The 24,433-nt window shown below is 33.7% G+C and overlaps 1 protein-coding gene across 4 annotated transcripts in view; it reads left to right on the forward strand.

Moving 5' to 3' along the window:
- Positions 1–255: 255 nt before the first annotated feature.
- The window catches only part of LOC132796769 (runt-related transcription factor 2), a 52,783-nt gene continuing 28,605 nt past the window's right edge, over positions 256–24,433 (forward strand). For 2 of the 4 annotated variants that reach the window (XM_060808043.1, XM_060808044.1), the window contains exon 1: positions 256–1,042. The gene's annotated coding sequence lies outside the window, so the exon portion shown is untranslated. The remainder of the gene's footprint in view (positions 1,043–24,433) is intronic. The other 2 variants (XM_060808045.1, XM_060808046.1) reach the window with 1 other exon arrangement.

The raw sequence follows: 24,433 nt of genomic DNA on the forward strand, positions 1-24,433 counted from the left end.
GTGTGTGTAGGCGTACATGCCACACACACACACACACACATACGACGGCGTCGTGTCGCTGCTTTGAAAATTTGAAAAGTTTTTTGTGTGAAAATTTCGAAAATTTTCACGAAGCATTTTCATTCCGTGTGCGTTGTTATCATTTGCAATTGTGCTGTTAACCGGTTCAAAGCGCACGCACGCAGCAAACAGCGCCACAGCAATAGCAACAGCAACAACAGCAACAACAACAACAACAACAAGAGTAGAGCAACATTTAATATACGTACTTTTTGTTTTGAGGGGCAACACATCGTGTTTTTCGTGTGCTTCGTCTTTTGCGTTCGTATTTGGCATTCGGCTCTCGGTGCACTCAAAAAAAAAGGCGGCTTCGTTTCCATTTGCCGAATGCACTTGGAGTCAACACTTGGGGGCAGCATTGGCCGCATTGCCATCGTCAACATCGTGAACATCGTGAACATCGTGAACATCGGCATCGTCAACATCGGCAACATCGGCAACATCAAGCAGCATCTGCAGCAGCTGAAGCTCCATGTGTCACTTTGCATTCTGACCACTAACTCGCCGGCCGCGTTTCCGTTCCGCTCCGGGCTTTTTTCGTATCAATCGTTCTCGTTCTCGTTTTGCGTCGTCGTCGTCATCGTCGTTATCGTCGTCGTCGTTGTCTTTGCAACGCAGCAAGCAAACGCGGTTTATTATCAATTGAATTGCCACAAAAATACAAAAATACAAAAATAATCATCTTTCTTTTTTTTTCCTGAATATACAACAAAGTTCTATCTGTATCTGAAAACAAGGCAAAAAATTGTGTGTGATTTTTTCTGTTCGTGTCACAACAACAAAAAGTTGGCTTAAATGTCGCCTATGGCTTGCATCAAGTGCGGCTTCTGATCAGCCGCAAAGAAAAGAAATTCCCAAAGGCAACTACTTCAAAGTGGCAATCACAACTTGTTCGCAATATAAACAAACATCTTGATATAACTGTGCAACAATCTTGAAGCCCATCATTGGCCACAGCTGCAGCTGAATACTTTCACCTAGGGTAAGTCAAAGATGTAAAAGATTTCCTTTAAAAATTAACAACTAATTGATCAAATTGAGGTGAAAATGTCGACTCAATTCTAGTGCAAAATAATGTGAAATATTTCTTAAGAAATTTACTTCAACTTTATTTAGAAATAATATAATAAGGGAAGAAAACTTAGATTGTGTAATGAAACTTATTATAAAAAAGTTATAGTGAAAAAACATAGATTGTTCTTTATGAAGAACGTTTCTTAAATATTATTTAGAGTTTCTGGTGTTTGGAGTTTAATAGTGAAACACAATCCAAGTTTATTTGCTATAGATTATTATAAAGAGAACATAGATTACGCTTTATGAAGAGTCAAGCTTTATTGAAAATTCCATCTATCATTATTTTATGATTTTCTTTAAATATTAGCATTATTTTTGTGTGTGGTTTTATGAGTTTTAGTTCTTTGATAAATAACCTTACTAAATTTATAATAATAATCAATTATGTATATATAATTTATATTTACATTAACATATATATAATTTATAATTTTAATATTATAAAAATTCAATTATCTATACTTGATTATTATTATCTTTATTTTGGTAAAGCATTTTATAGTTATTGCAATTTTAGTAAGGTTATTTGTATTCTTGAAAAATAAAAATTAATTTTACTATTAATAGTAATTATCTATTATTTATTTTCTAAACTTTTTTAAAAGCATTTACGTATATAATTTTTCTCTACTAATTGGTGATGTAAAACAAGATGTAATTTAGAAATATCAGATACAATTTAAACAAAAATTGAATAGCAAATAGGTAAATATTTCATATTAATTATAAATAAAATTGCAAAACTGTTTTTTTAACTAACTGAAATCAAGATAATTAGCAATCCATCAATTTGAAATGTTGTGTGAAATGTGTAATTCTCTGATCGAATTTCTCGCGTTCAAAAATTTATTGTAGTGAAAGAGTTTTAAAAATAAGTGCAGATTGATTTAAGAAACTTTTTACAGCAATGAAAATAGTTAAACACCAAAAAAACTGTTGACAAAACATTGATTTTTAATTGATGAATTGAAGTAATAAATATTGTATAAAGATTTGTGTTAACAAATAATATTTTATGGTGGCTAAATTTACCAATTTATGTATTCATTTATTTTGAAATCATTTCTTGCTCACATCAATTTTGCAGCATTTTAATTTCTTGCTTGACATCATTTATTATTTGTTTTTATTGTATGTATTTATATTCCACATTCAGAGATTGACATATGTTTGAAATAAATTTCAACATTTAATAACTCTGCAATATTGACAAAATAATTTTAGTAAATTTCAACATTTACAACATTTCTATGCATTATTGACAACAGCATTTTAGTAGCTAAATTGTAAATAATTGCAGAATTAGCTACGTTTTAAATGATATGAAAATTAGACTTTACAAAGCTGTTTCATTATCAACATTTTATAATTAATAAACTGCATTTTATATACTTGATTTATGGGTCAATCTAAGATCAATTTAACAATAAGTAGAATGCATTATTATATATTACTCAAAATACTGCCAATATAACTGGGGAAACCTTATAATTTGAACACTTTAGCTGTTGTTGATGGCAAAACAGTAAAACCGTAAAAAAAATTGTGAATACATTTTGTAAAATACTCAATGTCATGGCCAAGAGAAAAAATAACAAAGCGATTAACAACATGAGAATACCAATCGAAAAAAAATAGGAGGAAATTAATAATAAAAAAACAAACTACATGTTTTCAGGCCGAATAAGAACATTTAATGACCCACTTCACATGTCAAAATGCAAACACAAAATGAACGCGATGAACAATTTTTACTTAATGTAATTAATTAAAATTTAACGTATTCATTTCGGTCTGACAAATGGTCTATAACAACAACAACACCGACGAGCAATAAAAATAAACAGAAGGCAGAAAAAAAAAATGAATGAATGGAAATACGACAACAACAACAACAAGAACAGTATAATATGATACCTTCGAAAACTCATTGGTGAACCGCACTTATGCACCGCAAGTTCTACCGCGAAATTGATAATTCAACGGTTAACCCAACGGGCAACCAACTAAAAAATACAAAAAAAGAAACGACAACAACAACAACAACAGCAACAACCACAACAAACAAACCGCGTGAGAAAGCAAAAATAAAAAATAAAATACAAGAGCAAAAAAAAAAAAAAAATCGGGTGTAAAACGTTTAAATCAACTGTGTAGGCAGACGTCATGCGATATTTAAAAAAGCGACTGCAACAAACAAAAATAAATAATAAAAAAAAAACACATACAAATACAAATAAATATTGCACATACACTCGTAATCAAGAGAAGAGGGAAGAGGAGAGTGCAGCATCGAAACGAATCGAATCGAATCGAATCGAATTGAACTCGAAGCGAAAAAGGGGAAAATATATCAGAGCAGAGTTCACCACTCAAGTTGTTTGTTTTTGGTTTTTATTTCATTTTATTTTTATTTTATTTTGTTGTTGTTTTTTTTTTTGCTGACTGTTTTTTAATTTTGTATTTTGTGTATGGTATTTTTTTTTTTTTGAGGCGCATTGGGCGTAGCTCTTCTGGCTTTAGTTGTATTTGAAAGTGGTCAACCAACTCGTTGACCGCAAAAGAGCAAAAATAATAAAATAAAATAAACACAAATGTACGTATGCGAAAACACGTGTGTATGTGTGTGTGTGTGTGTGTGGTAAGGCAGTCAAATCAAAAACAAAACAAATTGCAACAACAATAACAATGCGAAGCGAAACGATTTTGCATTTTGAATTCCCGTTGCCGACGCTTAAATGTAGGCAACACTTTTTGCAACGTTAGTTGAACGGCTTAACAGATAATATTTAATTAAATTATATTTAATTTAAATTTATATTTATGGCCGCCTAATATTGGCCAATTATTGTCAAATAACACAAAATGCCAGCCTAAAATACATTATAACAAATAAATAACACATTTCTGTTTTTTTGTCCGAGCTTAACTGAATTCATTCTGCAATATTTACTCACACATATTGTTTGGGAATTAAAGTGAAGAATATATATATAGTATTTCTATTATTATAAAAATTCAATTTCAAAGTTTTCTATTATCGAATTACGATTTAAGTAAATTGAAAAGAGAAAAAAAGCATTCCTTGGGTATTAAAAAAACATTCTGAATAACAGAATTTTACATATATGTTATGTATATAAAAATATGTAAAATGCTTATAAATAGATTTTTCTATTTTTGTGACAATCTGTTTTAACATAAAAATGTATGTTATTGAATAACGATTTTATTGAATTGAAGTTGAAAGAAACCAAGTAAGAAAGTCGAGTATGCTCGACTGTGCGATACGCGCTACCCATATTATTATTATTATTCTTAAAATATACCAAACTAATATACCACAAAAATACTAAAATATACCAAAGATTACATTTGGTATACAGATATAGTAATACATTCAAAATGTACCAACTAAAATGAATATACCGCAAAAAAATACTGAAATGTGTGAAATGCTATTTTTGGTATATTGATATAGTACTACATTCAAAATATACCGCTTTCACCCAAAGCTACTAAGATTCGCAGTAAGTTGCCGTTTTTCCCCATACAAAAGTATTTCTTAAATAACTTTTTAAATGATCGCAACCGAATTTATAGGTATTAAATAGTGAAGTTGTTACTCTCTAGCTCTAGCTTCAAAATTTTGCTTGATTTTTGATTTTTTTACGTGCGAAAAATGTACAACAAACTTGATCTGAGTGTAAACATAAAAAGTGCTGTCGAAAAAAAAATGTATCTTTATCTTTATCTCTTACAAGTCTCTGGTGAACGTTTTGCAAAGTGTGAACGCGATTAAAGATAACAAATTTATTTTTCTATCTAAACTGAATTCATTTCATTTAAATTGTTAAATACTATTTTTTTTTCGCTTTAAATTGGTTGCAACTTTCTTAAATTAAACTGAAATATATCAAAGGTTTTTCTCTATTATTATTAAAATTATTTTCAATAAACAAATTACAGTTAAATATAAAAAAACGATTTGTTGGCTGTTTTATGAACATTATAATTAAATATTTTTCAGTTTTCTATACATATATAAAAAACATTTTCAAAAAAATTTTATTATTGAATTATGATTTTATTAAATTGGGGAAAACTTGCAACTTTAGATTTGCTTCTCTTTTAAATTGAAATTGAAACTATTTAATATTTTTTTCAAATTTTCAAACATTTCCATTATTGAATTACGATTTTATTAAATAAATAAAACAACATTTTTTCGGTGTTTAATGATGATTTTTTTTTGTTGTTTTTTTTTTGTTGCCTGTCATAATTAAAAGTCGCAAAAGTTGAATGGAGACCACGATAGATAGTGCATTGTGTATGGCAGGTTTTGATGGTTGAAGGATGATGCAGAGGATGTTTTATTGGGGGTTGCTTGCAATTATTTTGCATTGTATTATTATTGCTGTTGCTGTTGTTGTTGTTGCTGTTGTTGTTGCTGTCCTCTTCGTCTGGTTTGTTTTTGTGCGAATGCATCTTTTATCGATTTAAATTAAAAACGCATTGCTGCAAATTGTAAAAATTATCTGTGAGCCGTGTGTCTTTGTGAGAGGAGTCTGCTCATCATGTGTGCATTTGCATTTGTCTGTCCATATATACAACTGTGAGTGTGTGTGTGTGTGTGTGTGTGGGTGTGTGTGTGCCAGGAAACGCCAACACATTAAGTTGGTAGGCCATTGGACATCGGGATGGCTGGCTGGCTGGTTGCCTGTCGACTGTCGGTGGACTGTCGGTGGCTATTGCCGGCATGTCCATGCCCATGTCATTGGCCGGAGCAATGCGGAAAATCGCATTTTCTCATTTGGCTTCTGTCATGCAAAAATATCAAAAGCGCGTTGCGAAAATCTCGTTTATTTTTCACACGCATTTCTGACATTCTCCGCAACAGAAACAGACACAGTAGACACTGGACAATTGGACAACAGGACATCAGACAGTGGACAGCGGAAAGTAGACACATCCTTTTGCACACACACACACTCGCTCTCACATATATTTTCTCCCAAACGCACTTCGCACGCAATGAGCCCAATTCCCGAGACGGCGACCCAAACTCAAATCGAATCTGAATCTGACCAGAGAATTCTTAAATAGCCAAGGCAAAATTGGCTTAAAGCTTTTTTATTAAATACACATGAAAATGCTCAAATCATTTCTTAAATAATATATTTTTGAACGTGAGGAACATGAAATTATCCAAATTTAATTGAACACAGAAACGCAATTTCTTAAATGAAATGTTGACATCATTTTGTTGGCTGTTGAGCAAAGGAAAAATAGATGTATTTCAAAAATATTCACTTTCCATAATTTTGCAATAATTTCATGGAATCTACAATATAAATTTCGTTTAAAAAATAACTAAGTAAATTTGTTTAATGTTTAGAAAAGTATTTACATATTTTAAAAAATTTTAATTGGCACAAAGTACTAAAGTAATAAAAATGTTTTATATATTGACTGCCAAGCTACATTAGAATTTCAATTTGCTAGAAAATTTAATTATTTTGATGTTCAATATTGTGAATTTGATCAATTGAAAATATTTCACTTAAATATAAAAAAGTGATTTATTCCCCCAACAATTGGCCAGAAATGAAGCCACAGATAACGAAACTTTGTGATATAATTTTCACATTTTATTGTCGTTTACTGTAATAATAATACATACAGTAATGTTTAAAAGTATTTTGTGCATTAGGAGACAGCATCTTCAAATATTTATCAATGTAAAATAATATATTAACTTATATGTGGTCTTAACAACAATTTGATATAATCATTTCATATATTATAGCTTTATTAATGCAAAAACTCTTTTGATATGATGTAGTTAAAACAGAAACTTAATATTATAAATTTACATAATATAAATTTATTTTTTTAAGTTTTAAAGCATTTGAAAACCCTTTTTTGGTATTAGGTGATAGAAATGTAAAATTCGGATAATTATTTGAAATGAATATTAAAAACGAGTTTGCGTTATTTTACGATTGATTTCCAAATATTATAGATGTGATGTATTAAGACAGCTTTAGAAAGTGTTCAAGTGTTGAGATAATAATTTGAAGTATTCCAGATTTAAACAAATATTTGATATAATAATTTCAGATACAAGAGATTGATTAATGCAATGCTAAAAGGAATTGGAGGATTCTGTAACCTAAAAGAATATTTTAGCTTTCAAGTGATTGAAACATAAACTTAGGATAATAAGTTCAAATATTATAAAGGAAAGATTGAGAAAAATAAAGTTAAAGAGTGCTTCCAGCATTTGGGGATAATTATCATTTTAAAATCAAATTTAAATATGAAGTGATTGAAATGGAAACTTTAGTTAATTCTTTCAAATATTGTAAATCATTTCGTAGTTCAATTAATTAATGTTAAAAAGTGTTTTCGGCATTGAGCGATTTAAGCCAAAATGTAGTGTGATTGTTACAAATATTATAGATTTTTTGAAGTAATGTTCACATGTTAAAATGATGCAGTCGAGTGTGCTCGACTGAGAGATACCCGCTATCCAATAAGAGCAAAATAGTGCGGTATTCATTTTGAAATACCAATTTAATATACAACAAAATACTACAAATATACCAAAGGCTATATTTGGTTTATTAATATACACAGTACAACATTGAAATTATACCATCGACTGCAAAATATACCAGATTGTCAGCCAAAAGAATTAAGATTAATAGCAAGTGCGCAATTTTAAAAAGTATTTGTTTAATAACTACAACAATTTTTGTTTGATCGTTACAGAATTTTCAGGAATCATAAAAACTATAGTTATTATTATATTTATTACAATTAAAACAATTTTTGATATAAAGTGATTTAAACAGAAACTTTCGACAATCATATGAAATATTATAGATTATTTTATAGTTCATTAAATAAATGTTTAAAAATGTGTTTAAGGCATATATTTGGTAGAAAAATCGATGGAAAAAAACCATTTCAACTATTAAATGATTGAAATAGAAACTTTCGACATTCATATGAGATATTATAGATTATAGTTAATTTAATAAAAAGTGTGTTTAGTGTGTTTTCAGAAGCTTGGGAAAATTATTAATGTAGAACTTGAGACAATCATGTTAAATTATTATAGTTTCATTTAATTAATGTTAAAAATGTGTTTTTAGGTATTTTTGTGATAATTGCAAATATGTATAGAGAGAGGGCAGAGAGAGAGAGAGAGAGAGAGAGAGAGAGAGAGAGAGAGAGAGAGAGAGAGAGAGAGAGAGAGACTTTTATGAACTTTGGTTATGTGCAGTTAATGTGCATTGGGTCTTAATGAGCCGCCCTCTCGGTCTGTGAAGAATATTGAATACCGCAGCGCACACAGACGGACACAAAGTGGCATAAATATATACGTATGTGTGTGTGTGTGTGTGTGAAAGCAACAGCAACACACAATTAATAAGAATTACAAGTTGTATGGCACACACATGGACATGGGCTCTGGTCTGGCATTCTGTTGCATGGTTGCATGGTTGCATGTTGCCGCTGTCGTTGCCGTTGCTGTTGCCGTTGCACGGCGTGGGCAGCCACCAGCAGCAGCCAGCAGCAGCCGCACAAGTGCTAATGACTTAATAAATCATCGCCTGCGACAAAGAAATATATACGTTTGGGTGTCCTGGCCACGGCTGCCGCTGTTGCTGCTGTTGCTGTTGCTGGTGACCGCAGCCAGGACGAGCGGCCAAAATGCATAATTCAATGAAAATCCGCAAATTCCTTTAATCCTCAATATTCATTAAAATATGCCTACTGGCAGCGTCAGCAAGCGCTGTGATTCGTACTCGGCGCTTCCGCTGCTGCTGCGCTTTTTGTGCAGGCTTCAATTAAAAGCATGCCACGCCCCCATACACACACATACACACACTAGCCTCTTTTGGCCATCGTGTAGTTTATTAAGCGCTTCAAAGAATTCTGCCGTCGCCGTCGCCGTCGCTGTTGGTCATGTATACAGGTCATTACATCTTTATGTGCTTAAGCACATAATGTATAAAGCTTATATATATTGCAAAATATATACAACACACACACACACACATATACAGAGGAAAGGCTTAATCATCAACTTAAATGTGTTGTGCGGAAAGGATTTAATGCGCATTCGTGTCTCGTTGCATATATCGCGGCAAACTGCTTTTAATGCCTGCCACTAACGCTCTGGGTTCTGTGTTCTGTGTTCTCTGCTCTGTGCTCTGTGCTGTGTTGTGTGTGTTGCAACTTTGCCCAACTGCAGCCCATTTGCACGTTACAAAAATTAATTCGATTTGCTGCCTCGGCGGTCATTTTAATCGCTCGCCGTGCGGCGCATTTAATGAAACGTTGCCCGCCAACGCATCGCCATCGGATAACTACTCTAGTATGTAGTCTGTTTGGAGACAGTCGACAGTCGACAGCAGACAGAGCGCCCAGAAATGCAATTAAAAATGTGAAAACGTGAGCAAAAAGCATAATGAGCTCTCGAGCAACACTTCATTAACGCATTTTCTTTGCCCCAAACTAAATACGGTGGGGGGAAAATCAGCGAATCAGGCAATCAGATTGTTCTCCTCCTTTCTCTGTCAACAATATTCTGCCATACCAAAGAACGAACAAAAAGGAAAAAAAAGAAAACACACCCAGCGCAACCGCAAACAGATCAGCTCTCTCTGTCCCCTTAAACCTTAACCGATAACTGCCACGATTTTCAGCGCAGTCGTCCGCATCATGGCCCATTGATAGGCGACAAAATGTTAACAAGCTGTTAAAAAAAAATAATAAAATAAAACACACGCGCAGAGAACAACAACAAATTCCCAAACTGGTCAGTAAAGCGGCAATAACAAAAATCACACATAAAAGATAAGAGACTCTCATTGGCAACAACTATGAGACCGACAAATACTCTAAACAGTTGACAACGGAAAATGAATGCAACTTTTGAGATGATATCAAAGATCAACTAAGAAACAATGTATTAAATTATTGAAACTTGTTTGCTTTGCTAAGATACCATTTGAAGTAAATCTTTGAAGTTTGCAATTTTGTGACTGTTTCGATATTTCATATCTTTTTAACATACACTATCATAGATAGAAGGTCTCATTAAAACATCTTTCAATATCCAACTTTTTGGGGCAATAAATAAAGAATACAAAATTTCAAATCTTTAAATATTAACTTAAATTTTCTGCTCTTTCTTATTACCGTCGAAATGCAGCGATCTTATAAATATATTTAAAAAAAAATATATTATTTTTATATGTAGTGAATTATGGTTATGCAAAAGATCTATAAATTTGTAAAGTGATAAAATCAAACACAAAATATTTAATTCGAAATATTTTCTTCTACAATAGATGATTTATTTACTTGAATTTTTTGATTTGTTTATTTAGTAAATTAAATTGCGAAAGGTTTTTTATTTTTTGCTGTTAATCTTGGTGCAACTTTTCACAATATTCAAAATATAGATCATGATAGCAGAACTTGTATTTTATTTGTAATTTGTTGAATCTAAATTTAAAATTAAGTCTGTTGTTTTGTTTTTGCTAATACTGTGATTACTTTATAATTATTTCTTGTTATTAATATTCACTATTAAGAAAGTTTTCTAATATTTGTTTAATAGTAATATAATGTATAGTAGTAATACAGTTAATATTAAATATTACTTTTCAGGTTTCTTTATGATGGCTTAATCTAAATTTAATTTTTTTAAATTTGTTGATTGAAACAGACTTTAATACTTTTTTCTTGAATAAAATTGCAATCAGTTTTCTTTTGTAATAGTTGGTATATTACTATTATTAAGTGTATTATATTCTTTAGTATATTATTGTATACTTTTTATATTTAGGAGATTAAGAATAATGAGTTAGTTTTCTTCTCAGTTTGAATTTGATTTGTTGTATAAAATCTTGAATTTGTTTGCTAAGTATTTTGGGCTAATATTAAATTGTAATTAAATTGTTTAGCTACACGTTGCTTGAGTGAAAAAGACACCACACAAATAAGTGAATACCTTGATTAAAAGTGCCAGTAGCGTCTTAAGTTTCGACTGCGAATTCGTTTTCGTTCAGAACTCATTTGAAACAAGACAAATTGACGTGTCCATTCGGTTTATGTTGAGGCAGAGAACCGATTGATGGCAGCGTATAAACAGTCAACTGAAGCAACTACTTGACCAGCGTCATAAATTTACATGCTGGCCAAACAAACAGGCCGACAAATAAAAAAGCGAAACGACGAAACGAAAAACGACAACAACAACAACAGCAGAGAGGCAACAAAAAGGCAACAAACAACAACATGAATCAACAACCAGAAACAGGAACCAGGAACAGCTTCTGTGGGCCGCGATTGCTGATGGCTGATGGTCGATGTTGTTGCTGTTGTTGTTGTTGCTGTTGCTGTTGCTGGTGTTGTCGACAGCGCTGGAAGCCAGCGCCGTTCGTGGCCTCAATGTTGGCCTCAAAATGCAAAACCTTAAAAAGGAACAAGAAGGCGCTCAAGCCAACCCCCTTGGGAAGAGGCGAGGAGAGGAGGAGAGAGACCAGAGGCAGACCGTGAGCCTTTTTGCATGCGAGCATTGTCAACAAGTTTGACTGCAATGAACACGTTAACTGTGTTGTGTTGCACACAAAAAGCAAAAAGGTGCCAGGACATGAGGCAGACTTTATCCTGTTGCGTATATCCTGCATGAGCTTGCATTTTTCCTTGGCTGTTTTTTTTTGCTTTTTGCTTTTTGTGTTGTGTTGTGTTGTTGGTTTGCTGGTTCGCTTTTGCAATGCATTGCGTTTTTCTTTTCATTTCGCGTATTTTTGTTTCTTCTTCTTTTTGCTGCCGTGTTTTATTGATTTTTCGTGTTCGCTTTTTTGTGCTGCGCTTTTCGCACATTACGCATACGCGACGTGTGTGCAACGGAAACCAGGCAACTGACCAAACGCGTCCTGTGTCTGCCTGCTGCTTGCTGCCTGCTTGCTGGCTTGTTTGTGCAGCTCTGCGTTTGTACAGCTGTCAGCCCCTCGTTTGCACTCACACACACTGAGGCTGAGGCTGAGGCTGAGCAGGAGAGAAAGAGAGAAGCAATTGCCCGCCCGCTTCGTTTATTGTTATAGCCACCAAATGATGGGCACGCGTGTTTTCCAGAGTGTTTATTATGGCCATGGCCATGGCCTCAGCCACACGCTTACTCTTACTCCTGCATTCTGCATACTGTGCATTTGTCTCTCACTCACGTTTTGAGTTGCATTCGCTCTACTTCATTTTTTTTCGTTTTTCGTTTTTTTGTCGCTGGTTTTTGTGTCTTGTTTTTGACTTTTTACAATGTCCGCCAAACAACTCACCTGCCACACATTGCTCACTCGCCTCCGCTCCATTCATTAAGGCAGTTCATGCGGGATGCGTGTGTGAAAGTTTCGCTGGCATTTCCATAGATACCCTGTGACCAGCCAGAAAGTGGTTTAACCGAATTGTGAAAGCGTTAATTGAATATCAATATCGTTGTTGGCCATAAAACAGAGAGTTCGATAAACCGAACACATTCAGTTGGAATATTTTGAAGTGCAACTACAGCATATCTCGCAGTCGTGTACACTCGAATTGTGAAAGCATTAATTGAATATCAATATCGTTGTTTAAGTTGCTGGCCATAGTTTCGATAAACCTAATTAAGTTCACATTCAGTTGGAATATTTTCAAGTGCAACTACAGCATATCTCGCAGTCGTGTACACTCGACTGTTGCTGCTGCACTCTTTCGCACTTGCCTTTTGTTAGCTCTTTTGTTGGTGGCAACCACATATTTGGTTGCTGATTTTTGGTTTCGTAATTTTTTGTACCCACAGCCCAACAACAGAGTGTCGCCCCATCTTGTTGTTGTTGCCGTTGTTGTTGTTGTTGTTGTTATTGCACTTGTTTGCTGTTGTTCTTGTTCTCGCTGTGTCAGTGTCTGTGTCTGTGTGTCTGTGTGTGTGTGTGTGTTTGGCGGTTTTCCCATTATTATATTTCTTTTTTTGTTGCGCTGCTGTGTCTACAAATTATAAACGTGTTCAGCATGCTGAGCTTGGCTCGCTGTTGGCGCCAACTTTTTTTTTATATCTGTTTTTTTTTTTGGTTTCATCTTATAGTAGGCACATTTTATTGCACATGCAATTTGTATGCACTTAATTCGCCACTAAATGCTTTTAATTGATTAGGCAAGTCAGTTGCTAATGCTCAATGGATACTTTCTATGAAGTACACGCATTTCATATACAATAATAAATACAGTTTTTCTGATTCCTGACAATTGTAGAAGATATTTCTGAAATAGCCTACTTATTATGGATCTTAGTTATTTTGGTTGACAATCTGGTATATTTTGTACTATATTCGAATAGCAATATTTAGTATCAACATATCAAAAATACCTGTTGGTATATTTTAGTATTTTGGGGTATATTAATCTGGTATATTTTTCACATGTAATACTACAACTTTTAGTATTTTTCGGCATAGTATCAATATATCAAATATTGCTGTTGGTATATTTTAGTATTTTTGAGATACATCTATCTGGAATATTTTTCACATGTAATAATACTACCACAGTTGTTAGTATTTTACGGCATATCGATTCGGTATATTTTGAATGTGGCACTCTACAAATATACCAAATATAGCATTTGGTGTATTACAGTATTTTGTGGTATATTTCTTTGGTATATTTTAAACAGAATACCGCACAATCGACAGTAGCTTTTATACTTGATGACAATTAAATGGCCAAATTTCAAAACAAAGTATTAAAATTGCTGTTATTTTAAGTTGATAAGAAATTTTAAACATGAAGCATGTGAATCTTCATTTATGATAATAAAATCTTCACTTTACGTTACTTTTTCTCTTGTTCTAAATTTCAACGTAATACACAAAACTTAACTTACTAGCAATTATAATTGAACTTTCTTAACTGAACTTTCTTAAGTTTTTCAATATTTTATGAATTGTTTACTATTATTTTTTGCAAGTACTTCAGCATATACAATTTGTTCTTGCTTAAAATTAATGAAATTTGTTGATTCTCTCTACGTTTGATATAACAATTTAAAATTTGTTAGATAAAGTATTCAAACTCCAACTAGTTTGTTAATTATTGGTTATTAAAAGAACCATTTTTAAATATACTCGGCTTTGTTTTCAGTATACTTTTAAGCGAGTGAAAAAATGCAGTAAAAAACGGTGGAAATTAATTTGGCTTTCATCTATAAAATTTCAGCAAAATATTTCAAATAATATTTCATCCATAACTTAACATTTTACCAAATTATTTCTTTATATTATGTTGATGAATATTGTCCATTAGTATTATAATTAGTATTAAAGAATTGTGGTGATTTCATTGATTTGCTAATTATAAATTATTATTCTAGAAACACTTTGATTTTCAATACAATTTAAAAATAATTTATGAATATAAAAATATTGTTTAAGAATCAATTTGTTGTATAACTTCCATGCGCAAGGTGTGATTTGTTTTACTTTGATTTGATTTTAATTTCTACAAATTTTGTAAACTATTTTTTATGAAGCAGTTTGTTCATGAATTCTATCATATATTTAGATTTGTGGAATATAATTTTTAAATTAAGACATTTTAACATTTAATTTTTAATTTTAATACAATTTTAATTAAAAATATTATTTGTTAATACTAGCAATATTGCTTAAGAAGCAATTGCTATCTGACAAATGTGATGTGCCTTGCTTTGTTTTCATTTTAATTTAATTTTAATTTTCAAAAATGATTTTTTTTAATTTCATACATATATTTTTATGAAGCAATTTTCTGTAATTGTGAGAAATCTGAGCGTCTGGTTGAAGTTCCAAATTCCATTGCATTTAAAACTTTGACTGCAATATTTGGACATTGGTCAATTTAAAATGGCAACAGAGCAAGAGTTAATCCAAAAATACAAAATACGATATGCCTTTATTTGCTCTAGCTCTCTCAAAAATAAAGGAATGCAAAATGTGCACGCAAGCTGCATGTCCGAGTATCTGAGAGTAAAACTGTTGCATTTGCAATTTGTGGCAGGCGTAAAGAAAAATATTTCGTTTGCACCTTTCGATGCATCGGTTTTGTTGCTGCTGCTGTGCCTAAAAATCGACAAAATATTTACAACAAGAGCAGCAACTGCAACTGCAACATCAGCAACAACAACAACAACAGCAACAACAACAGCAACAGCAACAATGGCATTGGCATTGGCAAAGCCAAAGGCTTTTTAGGTCTACCAATATTATTCCACACAACTTCAAACCCACAAAACGTTGGTTAGTTTTTGGTAATAACTTCAAATCTGCACTTGCCACTTTGCTGCAACAATAAAAGCAACAGCAACAGCAACAGCAAAAAGTGTAAGCACACACACACACACACACACATGCACACAAATTCGATGCCATTTGTATGTGTGTGTGTGTGTGTGAGGGTGTAAAAATAATTTAACTAAAAATTGCACACAAAAATGTTGGCACCGGTTTTCGTGCTCGAACAGTGCACCGCACCGCACCACACACCGCACTCCCCCCCTCGCTTCTCTTCCCTTGTTGTTTATTTAGTGATTTTTGTGTGTTGTGCTGTGTTGTTGCCAGCCTGTTGGGCTTCCATTCTGGGGCCCACACACACCGCAAAATGCTGTGGGCGGCATTTGTGGCACAGTTGGTGATGCAAGGGCAACAACAAAAAAAAAAAGAAAAGCGGGGAGGTGGAGGCGGAGGCAACTGCGTGATTTGCAAATACGAAACGAAATGCAGCACAAAACATACGCAAAATAATAAAATCACTGCCGCAAAAATATATAACGAGGCAGCAACAACAACAACAGAAAACCATCCCCAAAAAGTAAAACCGAAATAGAAAACAACAAAAACAGAAATAGAAATAAAAATACAGAAAGTAAAACGAGAGTCCAGCATAAAACTGACCACACACACACATACACATAGAGAGATGCATGTAATGCATTTTGGTGGTCGCATGCGACGGGGGCGGAGTCGAAACACACACACACACACACACGAACACACAGACGAACACACACACACACGTACGAAGAACGAGCGCCAACGGAGTCGAGTGAGAAACACGAGTGAGAATTGTGCGAGAAACGGGCTCCAACGGTGCTTTTTTGCAACCCTTGACTTGGCAGCCAACACTCAGCGTGTGAGCGAGCGAGTGAGCGAGAGCAGGAGTGAGTGAGAGCGAGAGGGAGAGGGAGCAGGAGGAGGAGTTGGGGGTCTGCGTAATTTGCTAATTGAGAGACGAGTTGAGTTGCAGCTAGCGTGAGTGAGTGAGCGCATGTGTGTGTGTGTGTCTATGTGTGTGTGTGTGAGTGAGTGCCTAAGCAAGTTGAGTGAGTTCTCGACAAATTAAAAAACAGCCAGCTCACACACACACACATTAAGAAGAGCTATAAAAAATTAGAATACGCCGTTAAAAATATTCAACACTCAAAGGCAAAAAAGGCTGCCGCAAACATAAATGAAAACGATGCTAGCAGGCAACACACACACACACACACATACGATGACATGTGTGTGTAATTTAGACGGAGATCCAATGAAATTTTGGGTTATCTCAAAGCGACAGGAGACTTCGCGTTTCGGGAGTGTTTGTTTGCCAAGCATTCAGCAGGAGACGCGCGGCAACTTCAACTCAAATGTCAGAGCATACAACAAACATTCACACACACACACACACATGTGACTGGACACACACACACACACTGTGGCATCATTTAATGCTGCCGCTCAGCACAACACAACACAGCATAAGCCATAATTCAGTTTTAGACACGCGCGACGCGTTTGCAGCTGCGGTGCACCTAAGAAAAAAGAAAACAAATCATAAAGCTACCAACAGCAAATATAAACACAGAGATGTCGAACAACATAACAACAAGATGTGCAACCAATCTGTGATTAATAATCAACGCAAACAAAAGTGTCGCAATGTGATTTGAAGATCAGTCGAAACCCAAAAAAAGTGCCTGTTCTAATTCAAGTTTTTTAATTCAAATTAAGCTCCAAAACGCAAAGCTTTGAACGCCAAAATTTACACCAATATTCAATATTATCATCAGCACAAGAATATAATAAACAAGTGGTAAAAAATATATAATAAAAAAAATGCTTAAAAACAACTTTCAAATAGTGAAGAAAACATTAAGAAGCGCAGCTTGATTTCAGTGATTTCACACTTAATCTTAAATCAAATGACACTTCAAATTGTTCAAGTAATTCTTTGTTAACATTCAATTAATGTATTCAATACACACGTTCAATATTTCAAAGTATAATAATAAATACGAATACTACTCGTTTAGCTACTTAAAAGAAATCCAGTTATACGAAAGACATTCGGACGCTACTTAGATTTCAAAATTCATACCAAATTTTTAATAGATAAAATCACAAAAAATATTCAACGCATTAAGCTGAGGTTTTTCAATGATAAGCAATGAAAGTCTAAAGAATTTTCCTTAAAGCTTTATAAGATTTTCAAAAAAAAAAGGTAGCACATAAAATGTCGTAATGAAAATTCAACTTTGTGGGTTCAAAATATCTTTCAATTAAGTCAAGCTATGCTCAATTTAAATGCCGCATTTGGGATGCAGATTCTTCTTCTAAAGTAAATTTCCATATTTAATATTGATATTGTCTTCATCATGGTTGATATTGTTGATATTGTATTTCATCATGGAGACAACAATTTAATATTTCATATAATTATCTTAAAAACTTTTGTAGTTATTGGTTATTTACAGAGACGCGTAAGACTTTAAAACTCAGAGTTAAATCAAAATTAGTTGTTCTTTGTTCAAGATTACAAAATGGAATGATGATGTTAACATAGATGAGAGTGTTTGCAGAGCACTGTTAATTGATTAATATTATTGGATCGATAAAAATCAAACTAACATTATTCCAACAACTTTTGTTTGGCACTGAATGAAATTATGTTTTATTTATTTTATCTCTCAAATATTAAAGTTCTTTACGAATAATATAAAAGAATTGAGAAATATCAATTTAACATTAAGACTCGAATGCAATTAAATTAATTTGTTCCCCATTCATGTTTTTCTGCCTTCCTTTTGAGATCGCAACTCAACTCGAAAAGTGCATTTATGCTGTGTGTGTTTTATTTTTGTGCGCTGCTTTTCATTTTTTTGTTTTCTGTTTTTGTTTTTGCTGGCATTTTTGTTTGTTAAATGAAATTTAATTGCCATAAACAAAACAGAGGCGACTCGTCGCGGTGATTACATGAATCATCTCGCAGCTCTCATATTTTCTGCTCGTTTGCTGCGTTGTGTATTTATAAAGACATAAAAAATGAAAGGCGCAAGACAAACGCCATAAAAACACAAAATATTATGCGTATCAAAGGCAGCCGCTGGTTGTTCGGATGATGCTGATGCTGCTTGATGATCCAAGTTGGAGATCGCTGGGTGGTCCACTAGACACACAGTGCCATTCGATCAGCAACCAACCAACCAACCAACGACCAACCAGATGGCAACATAAAGTCTTTTTTGTTATTATGATTAAAGTCATGAAATTCCAGCAGTCGCCGCTGTCTGTGTTTGACAACGCGTCATGCAAAGTGCAGGGCGCAATTCTCCGACCATAATAACAACCTCAACCTTAACAGCAACAGCAATGCCAAACTCAATGATGGTGGTCTCTTTATGTGTGTGTGTGTGTGTGTTTGTGTGTGTGCCTGTCAAATGCTTCACATTTGCAGGTGGGCGAGAAGTGCGAGTGCCAAGCAATCAACAGCAATTTGGCACTGCCCAGACGCTGGCCCTCAAACTCAAGTGTTGCAACTGCTGTTGGGGAATATGCTACGGATTGTTGGGGACATCCATGTCAAAACAATGTACGCACTAGAAGTCATTTAATTTGTTAAACTCGGTGATTTGAACAAACTCACCAAGTGCGTGTGTGTGTGTGTGTGTTGCTTCTGCTTCATGTTGCCTACTCGACCATCAATTGCTGAGGAAAATGCATGAGCAGCAGCAACAGCAGCAGCAACAGCAACAGCCACAGCTTCTGCAACAGCAACAGCAACTGCAACTGCAGCATCAAGCAGCAGGAGACATGCATTTGACAATGGTGACAACATGCATATTATGTCAACACTGGGCAACAGGTTCAAGAACGAACCGCAAAATGTTTTACTTAGTTCAATTGAATATTTTTGCACAATTAAGTATTTTTGCGGTAAATTAATTTGGCATATTTTAAGAATACTACTTTAATTTATTTATACCCGCAACACAAAAGCTACTATAACTCTGTGATCTGAGGTTTATGTTTTACAGTATTTTTTCGGTATATTTATTTGGTATATTTTAAAAATAATACTGTATTATTTTAATACCCGCTACCCAAAAGATACAATAACTTTTTGCTCTGTGGTTTGTATATTTCAGTATTTTTGCGGTATATTAATTTGGTATATTTTAAGAATACTACTTTAATATTTTCATACCCGCAACACAAAAGCTACGATAACTTTGCGGTCTGTGGTTTATGTTTTACAGTATTTTTTTGGTATATTAATTTGGTATATTTTAAGAATAATACTGTATTATTTTAATACCCGCTACCCATAGGTAAGAAGGGTATTACAGATTTGTGCTTTGTACTTTGAATATATCAGTATTTTTTTGGTATATTAATTTAGTATATTTTAAGAATAATACTGTATTATTTTAATGCCCGCTACCCAAAAGCTACTATAACTTTTTGCTCTGTGGTTTGTATATTTCAGTATTTTTGCGGTATATTAATTTGGTATATTTTCAGCATAATGTTGTATTATTTGTATACCCGCTACCTATAGGTTAGAAATATATTTTAGATTTGTGCTTTGTATTTTGTATATTTTAGTATTTTTTCGGTATATAAATTTGGTGTATTTTGAGAATAATACTGTATTATTTTGATACCCGTTACCTAAAAGTTACTATAACTTTTTGCTCTGTAGTTTGTATATTTCAGTATATTTTAAATATATTAATTTGGTATATTTTCAGCATAATACTGTATTAGGGTATTTTAGATTTGTGATTTGTATTTTGTATATTTTAGTATTTTTTCGGTATATCAATTCGGTATATTTTGAGAATAATACTGTATTATTTTGATACCTGTTACCTAAAAGCTACTATAACTTTGTGCTCTGTGGTTTATGTTTTACAGTATTTTTTCGGTATATTAATTTGGTATATTTTCAGCATAATACTGTATTATTTGTATACCCGCTACCCATTATTTAGAAGAGTATTATAGATTTGTGCTTTGTATTTTATATATTTTAGTATTTTTTCGGTATATTTTGAAAATAATACTGCATTATTTTTATACCATAACTTTGTGCTTTGTATATTTCAGTATCTTTTAGTTATATTAATTTGGTATATTTAAAGAATAATGGTGAATTACTTTTATACCCGTTACCCCTTTTAATATTCATATTTATGTTGAATATGTTGAATACATTAGGTAATAGCATATATATTAATGTTTTTTTAATTGTGCTACTCTTGGAAATTATATTTTTTGGCTAAAATTCAGCTGAAATTCATGAAATTATAATGCATCCAAGCAATAATTTAAAATCAATTTTAGCAAGCTTTAGATTAATATTCCCAAATCAGTTGTCAACTCCATTAAATATCGAAATACTTAAATTATGAATTAGTATTTCTAGAGTTCATTTCATATCAAGTAACTCTGATATTATTAAAAGTTACATGACGTTATTTGATATTAAAATTAAATTCAGTTAAAGTGGAGAAGTCATCTGCAGTTCATAATCAAAATCGTATGCTGTTGACTAGTGTTGTCTGAAGATGACACGGAGACAGACAAACAGCACACACACACACACACACATACACAGAAACACAAACTCGTTTAATCACAGAGGCAAAGGGTTGGAGAAAGGCGGTCAGGCGGGGCACCTTCGAGGGTTGCATGCGTCTGCGGTTGCACGTTGATGCAGTTGTTGTCATTGCAATGCTGTTGTTGTTGTAGCTGCATTCAAGCTGCATTCATTGCATCATTTATGCATTTAAACAATCTAAGGCCCCCAGAAACGACACGTCAAGTGTGTAAAGTCCTTGGAGTGGGCGGTCGGCTATTGGGAGAGGGTTTGGGGGCGTGCCAGGCGCCGGATATGCAAATTATGTTATGTGTCAAGTAACCGGAAAATTCATTTTAATTGCCGTAGAAATGCAATATTGCATTTACACACACAACAGACCGAGAGAGCCTTTGGCAAATGGGCGTGGCATTGCACACTTGACTGCTCGAGGTGCTAATAAACTGTTAATGGGTGTTACAGTCATTTCCTTTTCCTTTGTCGCTGCCTTTTCCCATGCCTTTTCTTCACGTTTTCCTTCGGCCTCTGGCATTGACATTGGTCAAGGCTTTTGAGTTGTATTTTTGGCATTGCGTAAACCGCTTAAAATGTGTTAGAAAAAAAAAAACCAAACACACACGCACAAGTGCTGACTCTGGGTTGGAGAAGAACACAAAAAACAAAAACAAAACAATACAACACAATACAAAACAAAAAAAAAATGTGGGTGCGTCTGTGGCCTCTAACCACATGCATGCTCACCGCAAACGAGCCACTCAACGAGTATTTCAAAATAACAGACAGCCGCAGGCTGGCTGACCAGCAAAACCAAATGAAACCAAACCAAAGCCGACTTCATCAACAGCAACAGCAACAGCAGCAACAGCAGTAACAGCAACAACAACAATCAACTAAACTGCAATTGCAACAGCAACAACAACAACAACAAGAGGCAGATGCTCAAAATGCAATTTTTCACTTGATGCAGAGGCCTGTGTAAAATCCAATCAAGCCTCAAAAATGTAAAACGCCTGCTCGGGTTTTAGTTCCAGCTTCTGATGCTGTTGCTGTTGCTGCTGTTGCTGTTGCTTCAGCAACCATTGCAACTACTGCTGAGAGTTGCAACGGCAAACGAATGGATGTGGATGCTTTGTTCTGGGCAAGGAGGCGGCTTAAAAGCAAAAGCCAAAGCAAGCTGCGGGCAGGCGCAAACAAACAAGAACTCGCACCAGAGTCTATGCACATTGAGCCACATAGGCGCAAGCACAACAAACATCACGACCCTTCTCCTTCTCCCCCTCTTCCTTTCCCCCTCTCAGGCGGCTTCTTTCCCTGTTGCACTCAATGTCAGCAATCTGGACTTATTACGCCACTTAAAGCTTAAAAATAACTCAGACTGCATCTCTGCAGTGCCGTGTCTTCGGCAAATAGCACAACGACAATTTGATACTCTTCCACTGTCTTCTAATTATGTGTTGCGCTCTTAATTCGAAAGTATTGGTGTCTTCACTTCATCATACATATCTTTCAGAGCAATCAGTTATCTAAACAAGTCAAGTATTTCGTTGGGGAAATTTACTAGTTTGCCTTACTTTCCCCAACGAAGAATTGAATCTTGAACTCTTTATCGAGTATAAAGCAATTCTCTCAATTCTGTCTTAATTATAGTATATCGCACATATATTGTTTATATTTAAAGTGAAGCTATGCAATCACTATCACAATGAGCACTTCTGTAGTCGATACGTAATTGACTAGTTTCTACACGTTAATTTACTAAGCCAGCTTAAGTACCTCACTCAATTATCAAATGCAGCTGAAAGATAGTTCACATACTTTTAAATTTGAAAAATAAATAAAATAATCTATTGTTTAAATGCTCACTGCTAAGAAAATGACACTTCTGTTTTTATTATTACATTGATTTCTTTTATGTAATTTGTAAAACTAGTTATTAAATTAAAATATATAGTATAAAATGTATGCAAGTGTTGGCAAAACTTAAAATTCTACAAATTTAATACACTCCAAGAAATAAAGGCCTTATGATTAACCTATTTATAGATTAAAGTATTCTATCGCTTTGACTATGAAACAAAATTTGAAATGTTCACCAAAAATTACTTTTACTTTACTTTGTTAATTATCTAAGAAATAGTCTACCATATTTGAGAAATAACTGATTATGATAATGTAATACATATATTGAGTACACTATATTTTGAATGGAATAGAATATCGATATACTAAATATAGCTTTCGGTATATTATAGTATTCTTGCTATGTATAGTTATCTGGTATCTTTTAAGAATAATACTGCACTCGGTTGCCAAATATAGTTTTTGGTATATTTAAGTATTTTATATATATATAGTCTTCTGGTATATTTCAAGAATAATTTTGCACTATTTTGCCAAATATAGTTTTTGGTATATTTCAGTATTTTATATATATATGTATTCTTCTGGTATATTTCAAGAATAATACTGCTATGCTTTTATTGAAAGTCGAGCACATTCGATTGTAGTTTTCTTACTTCGTTACTCTAGTTACATATTTATAGTAATTACTTTGCATCCTTTTGATATAACTGTGGTGCATATTTCATCATAGATTACCTACATACTCAATGGTATATTTTAAATGTAGTACTATATCACTCTTGACTTGTTTATATTATTTTCTTACTTATTACATATTTTTAATATTTATTTTATTTCTTTCCTTTTTAAGTATAACGTTTTATCTTGATACACAATAATAGAAAAATACAGCAATAAATATAAGATTGACATTACTTAAAAGAACAGAAAGAAATGCATTAAGTCTAAGTCATAGCAACTAAGCTTTGCTCTGTTGCAAATAAGTTTCCCTAAACGAAACTAAAGCAGCGCTATGCGAATGAGTGTGACAAGTGTTTGTACATAAGCTTCATCACAAACTGTTTAGGCCCAATTTATGTGAGGGAATGAGTAGTCAGGTCAGTCACTCAGTCAGTCAGTTGGGGGACAGTCGAGACAAGCCTCAGACACCTCGGCGAGATAATTCAATGGACACTGAAATGTCGTCACATTGTCGCTTCGAGGCCAACAGCAACTGCAACAGCAACAGCAACTGCAACTGGAAGAGGAACATCAGCAACAGCAACAGCAACTCACACTCTCAAGTTGTGGCTGTTACTGTGGACAGTGGCTGCACTTCGTGTGATGGCATCTCGTTTGGCATCGTTTTGTTTCTTCGTCGTTTATCAAATGGCCAACGGGGCGATCCCCGGCCCCCAACCGCCACCGCCATCGCCTCCATCGTTGCCGTTGGCCAACGCGTCGGCTAAGTGACAAGCAAAACCGCGAATTGACCAGAGAA

Source organism: Drosophila nasuta, chromosome X, assembly GCF_023558535.2.
Source record: "Drosophila nasuta strain 15112-1781.00 chromosome X, ASM2355853v1, whole genome shotgun sequence".
NCBI lineage: Eukaryota > Metazoa > Arthropoda > Insecta > Diptera > Drosophilidae > Drosophila > Drosophila nasuta.